The following is a 21,641-nucleotide window of genomic DNA, read 5'->3' on the forward strand; positions in this document are numbered from 1 at the left end:
CAATACCCTCGAACACAGCGATGTATGTCTTCCTCAAAATTCAAGCTAATTTCATTCTCTAACTGATCTTTTTTATAAATCCCAGCTCCTCCTTCCTTGGGTTAGATCTTCTCCTACAACTAAATTCCAGCAGGAAAAGCCTGGCTGATTCTTTGTGGGAAGCCATCTCCTTCACCTGTGGGTTGCTCACCATGTGTTCATTGAGCTTCATTGGAGGATGCTTATCCAGGTACCGAATGTCAGTCAAAGTCAGGGAATTACAAAATAATTTGTAAAAAAAAAAAATCCTACAAATGGAGCTGGGATAGGAGACTAAGGAGGTTATTCATGGCTTAACATAAATAGGACACAATTATTATTTTGAAAAAAAGATAGCTTTGATTGATTTTTAAAATAATTGCTCAGGTATTAACATGCACCAGAAAGAGACCTGCTTGGGAAAGGCAAGTCAACAAAAATGTTGCTACTTTTATCCTTGTACAGAATGTAAAGAACTGATTCAGAGTTAAGGGAATAGAAAGAGGAGAGACAAGTGAACCCGAAATTTCTAACATTAATACAACTTGATAACTCAGCAGTTAAGTGGAAAAGGGTTTTTTTTTGTTTGTTTGTTTTTTCCAGTAAAGTCTTAAAAAGCACGTACTGGATTCCTTTGAGGCTGTGAGAAATGTGGGTTGGTGCCCATATTCTCTCATTTACAACTGTGTTACGCTAAGGATGCAGGGATCCGCTCAAAAGCTCAGCTTAGGTGCCTGCAAAACTAGGAAATTCACCGCAGCAGTGGCATGGTGTTAATGCCAGACACACAGGTGATCATCACGCATTTAAAATGTTGAGCAGGTTAGAACTTGATAAGTACTCCATGTGTGTTACCTGCCTTTCATTAATTCTATATACAGGGAAGTCACAGGACTCCAAGACGGATAGACCGAATTCATGAAATCATATTCATAGGAGAGAAATTGGCATGAATGTGGCAGAATCAGCTCAGGCTTGGATATGCTCATTAGATTGCGGTTCAAATGAATCTCCATTTGTAAAGACGATTAAGCCATGAATGCAAAGAAGATCAGTAAGTTGGAAAAAAGAAAGAGAACAAGAAAATAATAGCGTCTGGGACACGAACAGGACACTGGTAAAATGGCACAGATGAACTTAAAGAAATAGGGAGATGAGAAAGAAAAATCCTATGCCACTCCCACTCCACCTGGAGAAGGAAAACATACGACAGAAAGGAAAACAGAAGCTCTATAATGGATAAGTTATTGAAGGAGATCAGTAATTTTTTTTTTAAGATTTATTTATTTATTGGAAAGTCAGATATACAGAGAGGAGGAGAGAAAAAGAGGAAGCTCTTCCGTCCGATGATTCACTCCCCAGTTGAGCCGCAATGGCCAATCCGAAACCAGAATCCAGGAACTTCTTCCGGGTCTCCCACAGGGGTGCAGGGTTCCAAAGCTCTGGGCCGTCCTCGACTGCTTTCCCAGGCCACAAGCAGGGAGCTGCATGGGAAGCGGAGCAGCCGGGATTAGAACCGGCACCCATATGGGATCCTGGAGCATTCAAGGCTAGGACTTTAGTTGCTAGGCCACGCCGCTGGGCCAGATTAGTAATGTTTTTAATATTATGATTTTGTTGCTTGTCTCTCTTTGGAACAAATAACACCTTGCAATTAACTGAAAATTTTATTTAAATTATTTTAATGTATATAAAAGCATTCTTTGAACACTTTCCTTCCAAATTAGTTATAGAGAAGCAATGTTCCATCAGGAATGCATCATATACAAGAATATTTAGGTGATTATAATGCAGGGACACATTTTGAGTTTATTTAGTCCTACATATTCTTTTTCTTGATAACAGGAAAAAAGGAGTTTATTTTCTCTGGATTCAGAATTTCTGTAATATTTGTTTAAAAAGCCATGCTTTCATCTAATTTGTCAAGCCACAAGTCTAATGTCAATGATTTCACCTAACACACACACACACACACACACACACACACACACACACACACACACACACAGGTTAATTACCAACAAGCACTGCTCCCAATGTTCCCTTACCATGCATTCACAATACCACTGGTGTTCCCCTTACATTAGCTACACAGCCTGGAATGCAGTGTTGACTTTCCTTCTCAATTTTTTCCATTCCTTCTTGATTCCGTTATCCAGAGACACCTGTAACACACAAATAAAACCACTCCTCAAAACTCAGTATTTTCTTCCAAATACCTTATGTGTAATAAAATCTGTTTCTAAAGCATTTCACTGCTCCAAGTGCTGCTAGAGGCTTTCCTCTTATGAATTCCTTCCTATTTGTGGCTCATTGATAATCCTCTTGTCAATCTCTGTTCTTAAATTCACCTATGGCAACTCTAACTCCACTTAGGTATCCTTCAAGTAAACGCTTTACCTTCCCTCCCCGCCAAAGCCTAAGTCCCAGCTGAGGGTTGGGCTCCAATGCTTGCTACCCTATTCGCTCCTAATGACATCCGTCACAGTCACAGCTGCTTGCCTATTGTCTGTCCTTTCCAACTGAAAACCAAGGTCAGTTTTGTTGCAACTAGAGCTGCAAAGGTAAATGATTATATTTTTGTATAGAAGAAATACAACTGCTGTCACATAAATTGAGTTTTTAAAGAAATATTAGGAAGCAAAATAATAGTAATCACTTGGTGAGTGATTTTATAATTATTTCCTATATTCATCTAAGCTGTAATGACATTCACTGCAGAATATTAGAGAATTTTCGTATATGCACGTCAAATCAGTTATGTATAGTCTCTAAAATGGATACCTTTAAAATTATGATTTTACAATTTCAATAACTTTATAAACACTTATATAATTATGAAAATATGCATAGCTGTTTTCCACAAATATATCCTCTTTAAGGTTTATAATTTCTTTTCAGGATAGGAAATTGGTAGAATATCTTTTGGATTCATCCCACAAAATTTCTGTAACACAAATGCTTTCATTGTATCAGCTAATGTGATTTTTTTTTAACTATGGAAATAATTTCTTAAGGGAAAAAAACAGCTATGAGACTTGGTACTTGGAAATTTCCATTTATGGTAAGAATTGAAGTGGCAGCAGGATGTTACAATGTAAATGTTGCTTTGTTGTCAGCTTTGAGCCAAATTGTGTATAGTGACAAGTATGAAGATTTGGATCCCAGAGATGCAGGAATTTCTATAGAAATGCATGTCTTAGACATTCAAAGGTCATTTCAATTCAACTCTAAAACAATGGAATCTAAATTATTAACTAGAATCTGTCTCAGACACCCAGAATTCAACTAGAAGCCAATTAAGTGCTTAATGCTATTGGGTATCATGAACTAATTCTCCCAGACTCTAGGGACAAGCTTCATTCTAACCCAGTTCTAAAATAAGAAACCAGAGAGAGCCTCCAAATATTTTATTTCAGCGCAGGTTATTTAGTGACTTGATTCCTGTCCTCCTTCAGGGTTGGGGTGATGCAAGCAGGCTAAAAAAGGAAGAAAAACCCCCTTCAAAAGAAAATTATGATTGTGTATGTAATCTGTTGATTGTGTTGCCCCCAAAGTATTTGCATCAAGAGTTATAGTTACATATATGTTTCTTGGTTGATGAGAAAATAAAATCTACAATAGTGTTTACTCCCGTTAATGAGAGCCAGCACAATGGGCCCGAAGCAGGTGTTAAACTCAAACTTGCTGACCACTCAGAACTGTCAGTCAAGTAACGTGTCTTGATTTAAACCACTGTGAAGTTCAGAGATTAAATATTAATCTAGGATTGTGGCAAAAACCAGAAATGTCTAAGAATAAAAGACCAGCATATTATTCATCTCATAGTTTGGGGAGATTCATAAAGTCTTACCCTTGCTCATGGAAAATCAGACAAGCAGAAAGTGATTTACTTTTGCTTGCACTTCAGAGCAGCCTTCTCTGATGCCCCAAGGCGCTGCCTTTCCCTGTCAGCAGGAGGAAGCTCAGCTCCCAGCACCTACACATTTCCTCTCCGACTCAAGCATGGAGATGTTGCCATGCCAGCCTTATCCCTTATCTCCTCACCAAACTTCAGAGTTGTTAAGGTTGTACAATTCTAACATGTATCAGAACACCTCTCTCATAACACATCACTATTTGACTCTTGAATGAAAGCATGTCAATCAGTATGTAATACTCTGTAACTCTTGCAAAAGGAAAACTTACAAACTTGAGAGAAAAGCACAGACATTCTGCCTTATTTAGTCTAAGATAAAATGTACAGAATGGAACACTGAGCTTTCATGAATATAGACACTGAAGGTACATTGCTTAATGGAATATTACACCATATAACTGACTACATGGCAATTCCGTAAGAATAAAGAGATTACTAATTTGATTGTGTTCTTGGCTACATTGAGTAAGGCAGTAAGGCCAGAATTAATTTATGATGCATGCATCATGCTTAAATAAAAAGGATCTAGCCCATCGTTACAGTGAAAAGAAACAATACATTTTAAGAAGAGCATGAAACCGATGGAAGCCAAGGCTCTAAATATAAATTATTCAATGGTGAATCAAAATGAAATCTTTATCTTCCTCCTGAGTCATCCAGAGGTATAACTCTCTGGATTTTTAAAGCATATTACCTAAATGCTTTGTATAGTACAATTATTAATATATTCATTATTTTGTAATGTACAAAAACACTATAAACAACATACATAGGGCAAAATGCAGCATTAAGTTTGGTGGGAGGTCTAAGCAGTATTTGACACCACTCCTGCCACAGTATCTGCCAATATCTATCTACTCATCTCTCCGTATCAACTGTCATGTCTCAAGCTATCTATACTCAACAAGTTGAGGCCATTATTGTGGTGGATACAACGTATTCTAATATGGTTCTTCCTAGGGATGCTGTGGTTGAGATCTGCTGGATAAGTACGAAAGTTGTAACACACTCTGGATGTGCAGCCCTGTTGTGAAGGGAATAAAAAGCAATGAAGCAGGGATACTTCAAATTTCTAAATGTTCCTTGCATGATTGTCACATTTTGTTCATGGACATCCGTACCAACATGCTTACATATTAATGGGAATGTAAATATCTGATAACTAGTTATCAGAGAAATTAGCATTTATTGAACTATTGGACAATAAGTTATTATCTGGTCTAGAATCGTATTAGAATATAGGCATATAACAGAATGCTTACTTTTTTATCAGTGTGTAAAATATTCATAAATATAACTTGTGGAGAACTCACATTTGTTTATTATAATAAAATCAGAAATGGTGGGATGGATGTTTTGCACAGGGATTAAGATAACTCCTCTGTTGGCTCTGTCCATGTCACATGTCTGGGATTGAGTCTTGGCACTGCTCCCAAGTTCAGGCTTCTACTAAGGCAAACACTGGGAGACAGTTGGTACTGTTTCAAGTACTTGGACGACGCCCACCAGGTAGGAGACCCAGACTAAATTCCTGGCTCCTGGCTTTGATCTGACAGAGCCCTGTATGCTTGAGGCATCAGGGGAGTGCGCCAGTGAATAAGATCTCTCTCCTTTTCACTCACATTCAAATACACTTTTGAAATGTAAAATGAAACTGGAAAATACTAATGAGCTAATGCTTTGTATGTCCCAGTTTGGGTCCTTAACTGTTGTACAAGATTATTTTTATCAACTAATGTAAAGGAACTTGACTTGATTAATAGAAAAACATGTGCATTATATCGATAAATAAGAATGTTCATTTGTTAACTTACAGTGGGTTCTAGAGTTTGCTTATAAAGACATTTATTGGTTTTTAAGCGTGGTGCTACTTAGCATGTCAAAGTCACAATCAGAACGCTGTGTCTCTCCGATGCGTCTGTCTCTCTCATCCGCTGCTTCTATTCTTGCTCTTGTCTAGGCTGCTGAAACTGAGCCTTAACATGCCCCACTGCATACCCATAGCTGATCTTCCAACTGTGTTCAACTACCTGCCCCTGTGACAAGTGACCTTTCAAGTATGTGATTCTGTCCTCTTGCTTAAATCCCTTTAATGACATCCCAGCATTCCTAGGACATGGGGCTATAAAGATACTTTCCTTTAAACAAAAACTGAATTTCTTACTAGCTAGTGGATCAGAATGTCTAAACAACGACCCAGTAGTAGATCAAAATTTCTAAACAAGTATCTAAGACTGAATAGAAATGATAAAAAATATAAATCTGTAACAACATGAAGAGACAAAGAATGTTGAAAAAGGCATGTATAACAGTAAATGTGAAGCTTTAATCATGTTCCTTTTTTTCTTTTGAATATTAATTATTTAATTAAAAATAACATCACGTTATGAGTTTTATAACACACATAGATAATAAATTACAGAACAGACAAATCAAGTTGTTTGTTTCACATAGGAAGCAACATTAAAAGTAAGCGTACATGATAAAAAGAAATCAGAAACAGAAACAAAACAAATATAACAAAAAGAAACAAAAATATACTGTAATTAAAGCAGGATAGCATTAAATAGAAATAATTAACAGTCAAAACTCGTCAGACTTAATAAAACCTTAAGAGTTAAATATATTTCTATAAACACAATGTTTGTCTCACTTTATTTTAATTTTGTAAAGCAAATTATATGTATTATATGCTACTATACTTTTAAAAGTTTAGTAACTTTTAAAATCTACTTTATATGAGTGAAGTTTAATATCTTATCATGTAATTATTCTTTATAGCCTTTGTCTAGTTTGCCAAAGCGTTATGGTGATACTTTTGCTACTTGTTGAACTCTTTACATTGTTAAGCAATTAAGCTTACTACTATAATGGAAATTAAAATGTGTGATATTAAATATACTGAATAAAATATTAAGCTGAAAAACATACTGCTTTTTACTGGAAAAAGACACAAATAGATTGAAAGAAAAATGATAAAAATTTTTTTAAAAAGTGGATGTAAGAATGATTGTTACTTCTATAGAATTACCCAGTCATGAAGTTTCCAGAAAATACTTTTTATAAAAAATAGTAATTGGGATACTTAATAGGAAATGCATAATAATCCTAAAAGTGGTGCATTTACTAAAAGGACTTCAAAATATAGTAAACAAAATGTGACCAAACTGAAGCATAAAATAAGTGAGAATAAATGATCATGGCATTAATGATCATTGATGATCATGGCGGAGAACCTCCACCAGTAACCTTCGTCTAACATCACAATCACTGGTTCACAGTTGGACACACCTCCTGAAGGAAGAAGCATGGAGAGCACATCAACTCTATTTCTACTCAACATTTTAGTAATCCTGAAATGAGAAGATTTCTTACTGAGAATCAAATACAATAAAGATATATGGATAGATGGGTAGACAGAGAGAGACACATAGAGAAATAAAATACGGATTTTACCTAATTAAATTTTCTTGTTAAATGACAAAAGTTGAAATAGGTAGTTTCCAAGACATTACTTATATTCAAAAGATGATTTTAAAAGTAAATGATGGGCCCGGCGCGGTGGCGCAAGTGGTTAAGGTCCTCGCCTTGCACGCCCAGGATCCCATATGGGCGCCGGTTCTATCCCAGCAGCCCCGCTTCCCTTCCAGCTCCCTGCCTGTGGCCCAGGAAAGCAGTGGAGGACGGCCCAAAGCTTTGGGACCCTGCACCCGTGTGGGAGACCCGGAAGAGGCTCCTGGCTTCGGACCGGCATAGCATCGGCCATTGTGCTCACTTGGGGAGTGAATCATCGGACGGAAGATCTTCCTCTCTGTCTCTCCTCTCTGTATATCTGCCTTTCCAATAAAAAAAAAAAAGTAAATGATGAAATTAAAAAATTAAGAAGTGATAAATGACAAATCACAGAATAAAAATACATGCATGTTGATAAGCACTTAAAAAGATTTTCACCGTATTTAACCACTAGGAAAACAGAAATTATATTTGCAATGGTCAACCACTTCATGTACTATGAACAACGAATATTGGCAGACTTGTGGTGCAAATGTCCACTCCTGTCAGATTAAATGATTCAACCACTTAACATACAGCGAAACAATTCCAATCCTAAATATTTATAGCAAGAAGTCTGTGAAAGAACTTTTATAGCAGCTTTAGTTAAAATAGCCCCAAATTGGACACAACCCAAAAAATCCTTCAACAAAATACACACACACACACACAAAAATGTGCACTTATTCAATAGAACGTTTCATAGAAATAAAAAATAGTTAACTACTGAAATATGCAATAGCATGCTTGAGTCTCAGAATCAGACATTATCCAAAGATATATTACAAAGTATATATGATATCTATGGAATATATAATATAGAGAGAATATAATATGTTATGTCTTTTGAAAATAAAGACCATAAATTTATAGCAGCAGCCAAAGGAACAATGCAACAAAAGAATATCAGTATGATCCTCCATTTACCTAATATACATATTAGCATTTCAGCTGATTCTGTGAATAAACCTAGAAACTTGTCAGCATGTTTAAATTTCTGTGATTACTAATGCATGTTTTATAAATGCATACATAAATCAAATAACTTAGAGTATTTCCCCAAATTAACTTGCTGGCCATGTAAAGAGCTTGAATGACCAGTATAAATTTCAAAGCTGAAATGCCAAGGTATATCAATAGTTCATGAATATTTCCCCTCTACTAAGCACATTTCTAAGGTTTAAGTCTACTGTTGGTGCCGGTGTTGCACATTAGTCCAGCATATGAGAGTCTCTTGACCTAAGTTCATGGGATGGAGCAGGTGCTGGTTCAAGTATTTTGTTCCTGGCCACCCATGTGGGAGATTTGAATTGAATGTCAGCTCCTCGTTTCAACCTAGATCCAAACACTACTCTCTCTCGCCAACGCAGGAATGATGCACCAGCAAACACATGATACAAACAGGATCGTGGATATAGGAAGAAGGAGAAACTACTGCTATGATATCATTCTGGGGACCTGGACGTATGTCAGCACTGAGGTGAGAAATGTTCACTTGAGGATGGGAGATTCTGGAATAGAGAATGGCAAATCTCACAAGAATGTCCTATTCCACCAATAAGCAGTAAGCATTCCAAGGAGGAATCCAGCCCATGTTCAGAGAATTTCCCATTGATGCCATCTCCAAGATCTGTGTGTCTGAAAAGGTGTGACAGACTTTTTCTGGGTCCACAGATGTGTGAGCACTAGAGTCAGACAAGCTGTTTATGTGGTGAATCTTCTGCACAGCACCATGTAAATAATGATCTTAATGCAGAGGAATGAGAGTTTGGAGAGTAACATAGACACAAACAAAAATATTCTCCCCTTGGGAAAGGTACAATGCTCAGTGGCTAAATCTTCACCTTGCAAGTGCCAGGAGCCCATGTCAGTGCTGGTTCGTATTTTGGCTGCTCCGTTTCCCATCCAGCTCCCTGCTTATGGTCTATGAAAGAAGTAGAGCATGACTCAAAGCCTTAGGACCATGATCCTTCGTGGGAGACCCAGAAGAGGCTCCTGGCTTCAGATCAGCTTAGGTCTGCCTGAGTTGTGCTCAGTTTTGGCCATTTGAGAAATGCACCAGTAGATGGAAGATCTTTCTCCCCCGAAAATTCCTTATAAGAAATCTCTAAATATTAAAGTCCACATATTTTCAGCTAAATTAGTTGCACATCCTTCTGCGTTATTCTGTGTCTTAGAAGAAAAAAAATTTTGCATTGTCTAAGAACTTGATAGGTTTCATTCTGGCACTTCTTACTTATCACCACAATCATGAAAAGAGAATTGTTGGCATGCAAACATCTATGTGTTATCAATTTAAGGAGTAAAATATATCTAATTTCTTTCAGTATTTATGGTAGTAAAACCCTCTCCTTCAATAAGAGAAACAAGTAAAGCAGTTTGGCTAGTGAACAAGTGTTCCAAGCAGAGGCAATGCTTGTAGTCTTACCAGGACCTGTAAGTATCATCCACTAACAAACATGTTCATCTGAAATCGCAAGGTTAACTCCACATTCTTTCATAAGTCTGTTCAATAGACAATTCAAGTCAGAGTTACAAGAGAGAGGGCAGAGACAATCCATTGGTCCACTCCCTAGACGGACACATGGTCAGGGATAGACCAGAAAGGAGCCAGGTGCCACATGGTGGCAGCAGTCCAAGGCACCCGGATGATCCTCCAAAGCCATTAGCAGGAAACTATGTCAGAAGCGGAGTATCCAAGACTTGAACTGGTGGGATGCAAGTGACACAGGTGGCCCTGTCACTGGAAATGCCACAATGCTGGGCCTGACACTTCTTTTTTTTCAGGTCAGGAATACATATTTGGACTAATTTCAGCTCGAGAAGCTTTGGTTTGTAGAAATTCATGGTGTTAATTTTTTCAGTATTGGGTTCACTCACCTTCAAGACATTAGGACACTGATTGCCTTGTATAAAGCTAAGCAAATTGAGGAGACTTCTCACAGTCCCCTCAACGTGATAACTGCTCCTTGTCAGTGTTGACAGCTCCTATTTACTGGGAAAGAATGAGCCACCTACCTTGGGTCTCATTTATTTTTTAATCTAAAAATATATAAACCCAATGCCATTTCTCAAGTGGTTTCAATGGAAACTACTTGTTCTTGCCTGGTGGTAAAGCAAAACCAACTGCCTTATCAGACTCATTAAAAAGATGCTATCTTGGGCCAAGCGTGGTAGCCTGGTGGCTAAAGTCCTCGCTTTGCATGAGCCAGGATCCTATATAGGAGCCAATTCTAATCCCAACTGCTCCACTTCCCATTCAGCTGCCTTCTTGTAGCCTGGGAAACCACTAGAGTATGGCCCAAACCTTGGGACTCCGCATCTGCATGGGAGACCCACAAGAGGCTCCTGGCTCCATACTTCAGATCGGCTCAGTTCCAGCCATTGCTGTTATTTGAGCAGTGAATCAGCACATGGAAGCTCTCTCCTTCTCTCTGTAAATCTAATTTATCTTTCTAATGAAAAAATTTTTTAAATCTCTAAAAACTAATCATAACAATAATAACTTGATGGAAAGACACTCAATGCAAATTATTCTCCTTCTTTTCACCTTAGTGTGGGTTCTTTTATTCCGTTATCAGAAATGCAGACAACTACAAATGAAGGCTCATGCATTATATTTTGTTATAAAAAAAGAGGAAAAGAAAATAAGTAATAATCTAAGGAGATAAGCAACCATCTTAGGAATAACATTACCCTCCACAATTCCTCCAGGATGCAGTCTCATTCCAGGACATAGAATTTTCTCAGACTCTTCAGCCTTTGTATTTCTATAAGCAGTAAATATCTCTTCAGTCAGTTCCCATATCCCAAGCATAGGCAGCTTAGGACTGTAGTTGGCAAATGTACCCAAGGAAAAAAATAACTGATCGCATTTTAAAATGATCTTTTTCAATGTACCTTGTACTATCATTTAAAAAAATAATGAAACAGGAAGAATATTGCTATAGTACAGTGTATTAAATGTCACAGAAGCAAAAAGGAAAAAAAACAAAACCTCAAACTTATTTGCCAACTAATCTTTCTGCAGTAAAATTTCATAGCTCTTTGGAAGTTGCATAAAAATTACCTTCCCAAGCATTATAGGGGGCTTAGCGTGTAGGCAGTGTATTCATCAGCGTTTCACTTAATATATGGTGTGCCTTTCTGAGTTGTGAGCATTTAAAAGAATGTTCTTGAACTCCCAAATGTTATGTTTGCTGTAGCAAGACACTCACAGTAATCATTACCTCCAGCTGGGATTTCCATCTTCCCCACTGTTTTTACCTTTTCTCAGGTTGACAGGCATTCTGCTTTTTAGCCTTCCTGACAATAATTACGTAGTTGGTGAGCAGCAACTATTGAGCCTTGGTGCATTTAGCTCCTACTTAGTCCCAATTATACGACCACAAGGCCCTTCAAGGAGTAACAAAAAGTCAACCAATATGACAAAATAAAGCCAAGAATTAACATGAAAGGTGGCAAAAGTGTTAATACAAGAGAAGCAGAAGGCAAAGTACATCTTTATGGAAGCTGTTTTTAAAATTTTAAAAAAATCCTTTTCAGCAAATTTCCATGAAATGAAAATATAGAAACAAATGATGAAATTGACATGTGAAAGTATTAAGAAGCTGAAGTAAAACTTTTGTGAGGCTTAAACATTTTCTAAGTCCATTTCTTTTTTATACATTAAAACATTTTAATATATTCTCCAAAATGATTGGCTAATTTATCCCAATTTTTTTTTTAAGATTTATGTACATTGTAAAGTCACGTTTACAGAGAGACACAGAGAAAGATCTTCCATCCACTGGTTCACTCCTCAAATGGCCTCAATGCCCAGAGCTGAGCCATCCAAAGCCAGGAGCCAGCAACTTCTTCCTGATCTCCCACATAGGTGTAGGGTCCCAAGGGTTTGGGTCATCCTCTACTGCTTTCCCAGGCCATAAGCAGGGAGCTGAATGGGAAGTGGTGCAGCCAGGATATAAACCTGTGCCCCATGGGATGCGGGCGCATGCAAAGCAAGGACTTCAGCCACAAGGCTATTGCTCTGGGGTCCAGGCTCTTCCCATTTAAGTTTTTCTCCAACATATTCTTTGCAACAATGTTTTCAAGAACATCATGGAATTCGGTTCAGACTTTGATGTGCACAAATCACAATGTAGTCGTGTCCTATAGATAGGGGCATTCAAATTCACTGAAAGGAAGTTTCCTTCCATTGGAACTGAGCACAAAATCCTAGTCCCAATTTGGTAAGTACCCATTTGTTACAGTCTCTCTCTCTCTCTCTCTCTCTCTTTCTGTATATATACACACATACATATGTATTATATATAGTTATAAGTGCATATATTTATACACTCTTATACAGTAAAATTTTATAATACCATATGTTTACAGATGCAATTATTTTCTTTACTTAGCCTTTTAAAAATGTTTTCATACCATTTTATTAAAGGAAGTTTTAAATGTGTCTATATCTCCTACAGATGGCAAGAAACTATGTCACTTAAATACAAACCTCCACAAAATATTTTTATTTGAAGCTTAAACTTACTTATCCATATGAGGAGAGCAGTATTAAAAACAGGTATCTGAGGGATATATGTTTTGTTTTCTTCAGTCTAGAACAGAAAACCTGACCTTCACTGAAGTGTCATGGAACCACATAGCAGTAGCTGGTATTTTATCTTTGTTAATCGGGTTTTTAGACAAATAATGGATCAGAATGCTGGGCCTTATCAGTAAGCACATTTCATGCTGAATTTGGAAAGGAAGCTTTGAGTGAATGTTTTTTGAGGACCATTTATTATAACAATCGCATTAAAAAATAATGCAGCTTCTCTATCATGTTTGGATCCTTTTGCTATGCATAATACCATAAGCTAATATTTTATATGAAAATCCATTTCCAGGAAAATCCTATTGGGCGGTGGTACTTAAGTAAAACATAATCTCTCTAGAGAGAGCAACAGCTATTAGGGACGAGATTGTCAGCGTTCTTAACAAGGTTTGCTGTTTTATTTTGCATTTAGTGTGCAGAAAAAAAGAAGAAATAAAGAAAAAGATATTTCCATAACACCTATTAGCATAGTAAAGAAAGGACTAAAGGAATGAGTGATTCCCCCAACAGAAATTCAAACCACATAAGCCCAGAATGAGGAAGACACATGCCATTTAGAATAAAAGAATTCTAAATATGTCTATGCCTAAAACAAAAGGTGAAGTCATTCTGTTAACAGCCTTTTCAGTATAATAAAGTTGATAAAATATTATATACATATATATATATACAGAGAAAGAGACAGAGTTATAAGCCTACAACACAATTATTTGATCAATTTTTTGTGAATGATTGTCACTTCCAGAGTACAGATGAACAGGAAACATTTTAAATAGAAAAAAGATTGTTACAAGCAGGGGTAAACATGGGCTTCTCCTTCCTTCCTATCTTTTCTATCCTGGCTCTTCTATAAATCAGGGGCTCAATGGGGAAATCTCACTCTGCACGCCTCCCTCTTGAACTCTGATTATCGATTGCACATTACACACTAGCCAAGCTGTGAGAGGCTGGGAACATTAATGAACGTAACATAGCTGATCCCTTCAAGGAAATTGTTATTTATTGGAAGAAAAATCTCCAGGTAATTACAATGTGGAGCACTAAATTCTTCCTCCTTGAGAACTGTATTTGGTGATAGGTACTCAAAATTCCAAGAATCCCTGGAATTCAAAGACAGACATGATCTCTGTGGCGAAGGGGACATGGTGCTGGCATAAACATCAATTTCCTATCTCCTTTTACATCAGAAAGTGTAGTAATACATCCCATGTGGACCACCCTGTCTAAACCTTCTCCCCATTCCCATATTCATATGCCCATCATCCATATGCTCCATGCATAGGACCCACGAGAGCTGCCTGAATTGTATCTGCAAAAGAGTTCTCCAGAAGTAATGGGATAAAGCTATCATGAGAAAATTTTAAGCATCACCTGCCTGCAAAGTGTGTCTCTCAAATACTCATCATGGCCTAAAACCATGGCCTAAAATCATCAACTATGAAAGTGAGCATAGACTATGAAAGTGGGCATAAACTGTGAAAGTGGGCATAGATTGTGAAAGTGGGCATAGACTAATGAAAGTGGGCATGTGAGCTGATTGTGACAACCGGACGTCAGCCTAATTTAAGATGTGACAATAGCAAGTAAATTTTCAAAGCAAATTACCAAGTAAAATCTAAGCAGAATTTCCTCAAAGCCAAGAGAGACTTACACAGAAATATTGATAAAGATTCTGACATGAAAGGGATGTTATAAGAATCATTAGGATCCACAAGAGATAGAAGACTCTTTCCTCTAAGTGAAAAGGCAGAATTTCAAAGATCCCGCATCTTACAAGGGAGTGGCCAGACAGACCGTATCTGCGTTCTTGTAAGGGGTTTAGTGGGCTGGTGATACGGGCTGGAACTACCGTGGGACTGGAGAGAATGAGAGTTGGTACTAGACTGAGCTTCGGCTGTCCACCAAGAACTTGTGTGCATCAAATACAAAAGGGTTTCCTGCAGAGAAAACCAAAGAGCGTTTCAGCTTGTGGGAGAGGACTGTTTGGACAGACAACCACTGAGACAGTACTCACCTCCAACAGAGACAATTCAGGAAGAGGAGACTGGAGACGTTAGGCACTCAGGAGCCCACAGGAGACAAGAAAACAGGAGGTTGCATTAAGGGAAGCGTGACCAGAGGCACACAGCGAGAACTTCTGGGAACCCACACCGCACCTTTCAGGAAATGAATCTGCTTTGAAAGGTGGCCAGGACCACAGAATGCAATGCCAACCTTTGAAGTACAAATGAAAAGGAGAAGAAGAAAATCCTCTTCTTCCCAAAGACTTTAAAGTCAGAAGCCAAGTAGAATAAATAAGCAAAAGAGGAATAAGCAAAGACCCTAGAGACGGGATGCTCAGAAAAAACTGTCCAAAATTCAGAAAGCCAGGGAAAGCATGATGGCAGGTCATCACATTGCAGCAGTATTTTTGAGGTGTAACCACGGGGAATGTATCATAGTTTGATTTACTAGTCCTGCTGATTAGAACCCAAATGCAAAAAGTCAAACTGATCTAAAGCCCCAAAATGTCTAATTCTGTTGTAACAACCGCTGAGGAGTAGAGGAACCTTAATTTAATTTTCCTTTCCCTACAGATGTATGGATTCTTCAAAAGCTCTTCAACTTACTTCCCCATAAGGGTTCTTCCTTGCGAATGAGTTAAAAAAAATTTGTGAAATATGTCCACTTCATACTTGAAGAATAATTGTGTTCCCTTAAAAATGCATTGATATTTAAATGTACTTTGTCTCTCGCTGCCAGCCTCCAGCCTGTGACAGGATCCTAGCAAAGAAAAAAAAAAAAAAGAAGTGGATAACATTGAATGATAATTCAGTTCCAAAGTGATCATCACAAGGAATTGTGGTAATTTCTGAGCTGAGGTCATCTTAACAATGTAAAGAGACTTTCCAAATTTCAGTTACAAGACAGTGATCACAAATGTCACACATTTGTCAAACTTACCTTTTCAGAGATGAAGGATGCTTCCTTCAACAAATTATCAAAAAGGAAGGGCGCAAGAAAAGATTGTAAAATGTTATCTTTGAAAAAAACCCCATGTTCTGCTTGTTCTGCTTTGTTTTAACTCATAATCTTCCAAAACTACAGAAGGCTCACTGAGTTGTTGACCTGCCCCACTACCAAGCAACCAGAACACGAATGTCTTGGCTCGCTTCTCTATTCATAACCAACGTTCTTCATTAGAAAAAAAAAGTTTCTGACATAATTTATACAAGTTTTTAATAATAAAATATTTTCAATATGTAACAACTACATATGACAAAATCAGGTATTCATAAAATACAAAAAGTACATTCTAAAAGTAAATGATTCTCATTAGGACAATTTCTTTTCTTTAGATTTATTTATTTTTTATTGGAAAATGAGATAGAGCAGAGTGACAGAGCAGAAGATCTTTCCTCTGTTGATTTCACTCCCCAAGTGACTGTAACAGCCAGAACTGTGTTGATCCAAAGCCAGGAGCGAGGAGCCTCTTCTGGGTCTCCCGTGTGGGTGCAAGGTCCCAAGGCTTTGGACCGTCCTAGAATACTTTCTCAGGCCACAAGCAGGGAGCTGAATGGGAAGTGGGGCAGCTGGGATTAGAACCAGCGCCCATATGGGATGCTGGTGCATGCAGGGTGAGGACTTCAGCCGCTAGACTGCTGCTCTGGGCTGCATTAGGATAACTTCACTTTAACTCTACTTCACCCAAATCATGGCAGTAATGTACTTTTCCTAAATAATTATAACAGCAAATGGGATCTTGTTATAGATTTTTCTACAGCAACAATAAAACCCATTAAAACTGAAGTTGAGATGACCTATAAAAACCAGCACAGCTATATAAGAAGTTAACACTTGAACAACCCAAACACAGAAATTAAAATTTAAAAGATGCAGAAAGACAAAATAGGAAATGCTAAAACGCATTCAATAAATATAGTTTTTAACCAAATATTGTGATAGTTGAATAAAGCTAGTACTATTGGAGCCAACATTGTGGTGTAGCAGATAAGCCATTACCGCCTACATTGCTGGAAACCCACATCGGCACCAGTTTGTGTCCCCACATGCTCAACTTTTGATCCAGCTCCCTGCAAACTGCATAGAAAAGCAATGGAAGACAGCCCAAGGGATTCAGCACCTGCCACCCTTGGAAGAGCCAGATGAAGCTCTCGCCTTTCTTCTGGGCCAGTGCAGAACATCACAGCAATCTGAGTAGTGAGCCAATGAGTAGATATCTCTCTCTCTCTCTCTCTCTCTCTCTCTCTCCCATTGTGCATGGGTGTCAGTTTCCATCTTCATCTTCCTCTCTCCCTCTGTAAATTCATTCAAAATAAATAAATAAATCTTGGACCCGGCGGCATGGCCTAGCGGCTAAAACCCGCACCTTCAACACACCAGAATCCCATACGGGCGCCGGTTCTAATCCCGGCAGCTCCACTTCCCATCCAGCTCTCTGCTTGTGACCTGGGAAAGCAGTCGAGGATGGTCCAAAGTCTTGGGACCCTGCACCTGTGAGGGAGACCTGCAGAAAATTCCTGGTTCCTGGCTTTGGATCGGCACAGCACCTTCCGTTGCACTCACTCATTGGATGGAAGATCTTCCTCTCTGTATATCTTTGTAATAGATAAGTAAATAAATAAGTAAATCTTTAAAAATAAATAAAATCATAAATGTTCAAGAATGTCATGAGGAACATGGTTTACAAGTACCAAGGAAGCAAACACAAGTCTAGCAAACAAGTTGGCAATTTTGACAAAGAAGATTTTTGTAGGTTTGTATTCTCAATCTACTACCTACGGACTGTGGAATTTAGGTACAAAGATCAACTAAGTGGGCCCGGCGTAATAACCTATTAGCTAAATTCTCACCTTCCTTCTGCCAGGATCCCATGTGGGTGCCTATTCTTGTCCCAGCTGCTCCACTTCCCATCCAGCTCTCTGCTTGTGCCGTAAGAAAGCAATGGAGAATGGCCGGAAAAGCCTTGGGACCATGAACCTGTGTGGAAGACCGGAAGAAGCTCGTGGCTCCTGGCTTTGAACTGACTGAGCTTTAGCCATTGTGGCCACTTGGGGAGGGAACCAGTGCATGGTAGATCTTTCTCTCTGTTTCTCCTTTTCTGTATAGATCTGACTTTCCAAATAACTAAATCTTTTCAAAATCTCTTAAGTTTTTTAAACTTCAATTTCATCTTGATACTTACTGCAAAATTAGTGGAGAGGCATATGTACACAGATACAAATACACAGAATGGACCAGAAGAGAAGAGTGCATCCACCGGTTCACTTTCCAAATACATGCAACAGCTAGGGCTAAGTCATGCTGACTAACTCAACCCAGGGTGCCAGGAGGTCAGTTATGTCAGTTGCCACTGCTGGTCCCCAGCAGTGGGACCGATGAAATTAGGAACCAGAACCTGGAACTAAACCCGTACACTTTGATGTGGGATGCAGATATATTAACCACTATATTAAATGCCTGTTCCTACAAAAATGCTTTTATGTAGATGAAGAGCTTTATACACTCTGAAATTCCAAGCTATAATCAAAGGATTTTTTGTTTGTTTGTTTGTGTTGATTTTCTTGCCTTGGAGGAAGAAAACAAGAACAATACGTAGTATTTCTGAAGACTATAGCACGTTAAGGTGAAGACATGATGCACCACTTTGGGAAGCTCCAATCTAACAGACTTACAACTTGACAAATTTAAGAAAGATATGGAGAACTGTAAATAGAGGCTTCTCTCCTGCTGTTTTTTTTTCTGTACTCCATTGCTGTACTGCTCATTTCTGGCTAGTGAGGTGAGATGAAAAGAACACAGAATACTTCTAATCCAGAAGAATCAGGTGTGCCAGCTACTACCAACCACTGGCATTGACTCCAAGAGAGCAGTGTTCCCAGCAAGATTCTTACCAAAGCCGGTCAAGCCCTTGGCAATCCAGACTTCCTCCTGGTTTGTCCCTCTCTGAGTACTGGAGGCCAAAGATGGGAAGGTAGACATTTAGAAAAGGATGATGTATATTCCATAGGGCTGACGTTGTTGTTCTCCATGGCTGATGGAGCCACTGGCCAAGATTCTACTGATTCTAAATTGTAGATACATTAAGATAGTAGAGAATCAGTTAAAGATATGGATGAGATAAAGTGCTGAATATAAATGTCCTCAAATTTTAAAAATGTATCTTGTGCTTGAGGGAATATGTTTTAGGGGAAAATCACTATGACTTAGATTCACAGTATTCCACTGTATAATATAATTTGTAGATTCTGGAATACATTTTTTAAAACAAAATCCAGCACAAAAGCAGAGACAATGTTTCTTTCAAGTTGCCAATGGTAACATGTGACTACTAAACAACTTACAGTGTTCTTGTCAGTCTCAAGAAATATAATATCCTGGAAGTAAACTCAGAATAACAAATCATAAGTAAACACATGGCAGATATATAACTTCTGCTTGCACTTTTGAAAACAGTAGATGTTGCCAGTTACTCAAATCCATTTCATGCTGTTCAAAGAGCCAGGCCCACTCTATCAAACTGTCTTCAGTATTGGAGGATAACTATACAAATCACTTAAAGAGCATATAATTAATATTTTTAATTTAAAAAGATGCTGCATAGCTGTTTCTATGTTTTTGCTACCAAACAGGATCATCTGGAAGTGCTACAGACTACAGCTTCTGTTACTAAAGTTGTCAGGGAATCATGTTCATCTGAAACAGATACACATTATTTCTTTTACAATTAAATGTTAATAAGGTGTTGAACTCTATGCTAGGTATATGCTTGCAATGAATGAATCCCAATTGAACTTCAACTGTGAATATGCAGCAAGGTGGAGGAATCCACCATGGGGGTAGGGTTGTGGGAGGGGTAGGGGGAATCCCAGTGCCTATAAAACTGTATCACATAATACAATGTTGTTAACAATTAAAAAAATTAAAAAAAAAACAATTAAATGTTTCCGTACCCACATGATTGATTTGTTATCTTGACTTAAGAGCATTTCTTCATACTTCTGAAAAAACTTTTTCAGAGTCAATTATGCATCCAACAAATCTCCAAATGTATTCAAGATGCTGGAGGATAATACTCAGATTTCAGTCATTTGAATGGCCAAATGTTGAGCCTGGCATGGTATGAGTTTTCTTGGTGGACTCCTTGACTAGACCACTGGACTCAGACCCTGACCACAGGGAAAATCAGATGATGTATAGTCTGACCTTGGAGTGTATGTATCAGGACTGGGTCTCCTCGGTTGCTGATGCCTGTGCAGAGGACAGCATGTCAATGTACCTGAAGGATCTGACAGTCAGCTCATCATCTAGGCCAGCAGTGGACATTAACTGCCTCGTCAGAGGATGGAAAGCAGAGTTGACTGGACCATTCTCCTGGCCAAGCTTTGCAGCATGTTCTTAGGCCTGGTGATGCAATAAGGTGGACTTAGTCAACCAATAGACCTTGAAAAGATTTTCTCAACCTTAGAGAAATGAAGCCAACAACATCTCCAGGCAATCAAGACCACTCAGCTAACATCCTCTAAACACTCTTCCCATATTGAGGTCTCTAAGGCATCATCAAATGACCCTCATCTCATTGCTGATGTAGTTTGACGGTAAGGAGTGGCACCCTCCCCTTTCTTCCCTGAAGACACAGAAAAAACAAACAAGCAAAAACCTCTGGCATGTGCCCTACTCACCATCCTGCATCCCTGAGCCTCACCACCCCAATCAGAGGCCCTCACGGGCATGCATCCATCTTTACTATGTAAACAATATTAAAAGAAAACATACAGATAGAACGTAAGACATTTTTAAATTATTTCAGCTTCCTGAATACAATGCAAATTAAAGCAGTCCAGTGACACAGGCAATAGGATCCCACTTTGCAGGCAGTTAAGGCACCTAAGGAATGTAACAACAGAGCAAGAATGATGCACTGGCTCAGGGTGCTGACCTTCCTCTGGAATGTGGCCTAACTGCTGTGTGCCACTTGCTGCTTCCGGTTGTTGATTTTGACCTGCAATCTGCAGCAGCTGGTATAAGTCATCTCAAAAGTCATCTTCATTGTAAACCTGTATTCCTGAGTACAGAAGATTAAGTTATTTGAATATTATAGTTGCAAAGCAGCAATAGAGTATTATAAGTTGAAAAGTAACGACACTTTCCCCTAAAATCAGAGCCTATCCAATTTTCCCTCTCCTAGAATCTCACATTCAAAAATAAGAAGGTTGTACATCTTAAAAGAACCAAATTTTTTCTTCGTAAACTTTTGACACATCCCTAAGCACAATTTTAACAGCACTTCAAATCTCCATAGTAATTATACTTGCATCAATATAATCTATTCATATATATATATATATACACACTATATATGCATTGACATCTTATGCTATTGGAACATGTGTTCAGTTTTCCTCTGTGTGAAACTACAATAAGATGTTGAAATTGAGTGCATGTTGACCTAATGAATAATTGATGGCTGCCAGACATATTTCACATTCCAGAATATAGCTCCCAACATAGTAATCCACAAGTATGTCGAAAACACACTCTGTTCTGACA

The sequence above is a fragment of the Ochotona curzoniae genome, unplaced genomic scaffold (assembly GCF_017591425.1).
Source record: "Ochotona curzoniae isolate NIBS_2020 unplaced genomic scaffold, NIBS_Ocur_1.0 patch422, whole genome shotgun sequence".
NCBI classification, from domain to species: Eukaryota; Metazoa; Chordata; class Mammalia; order Lagomorpha; family Ochotonidae; genus Ochotona; species Ochotona curzoniae.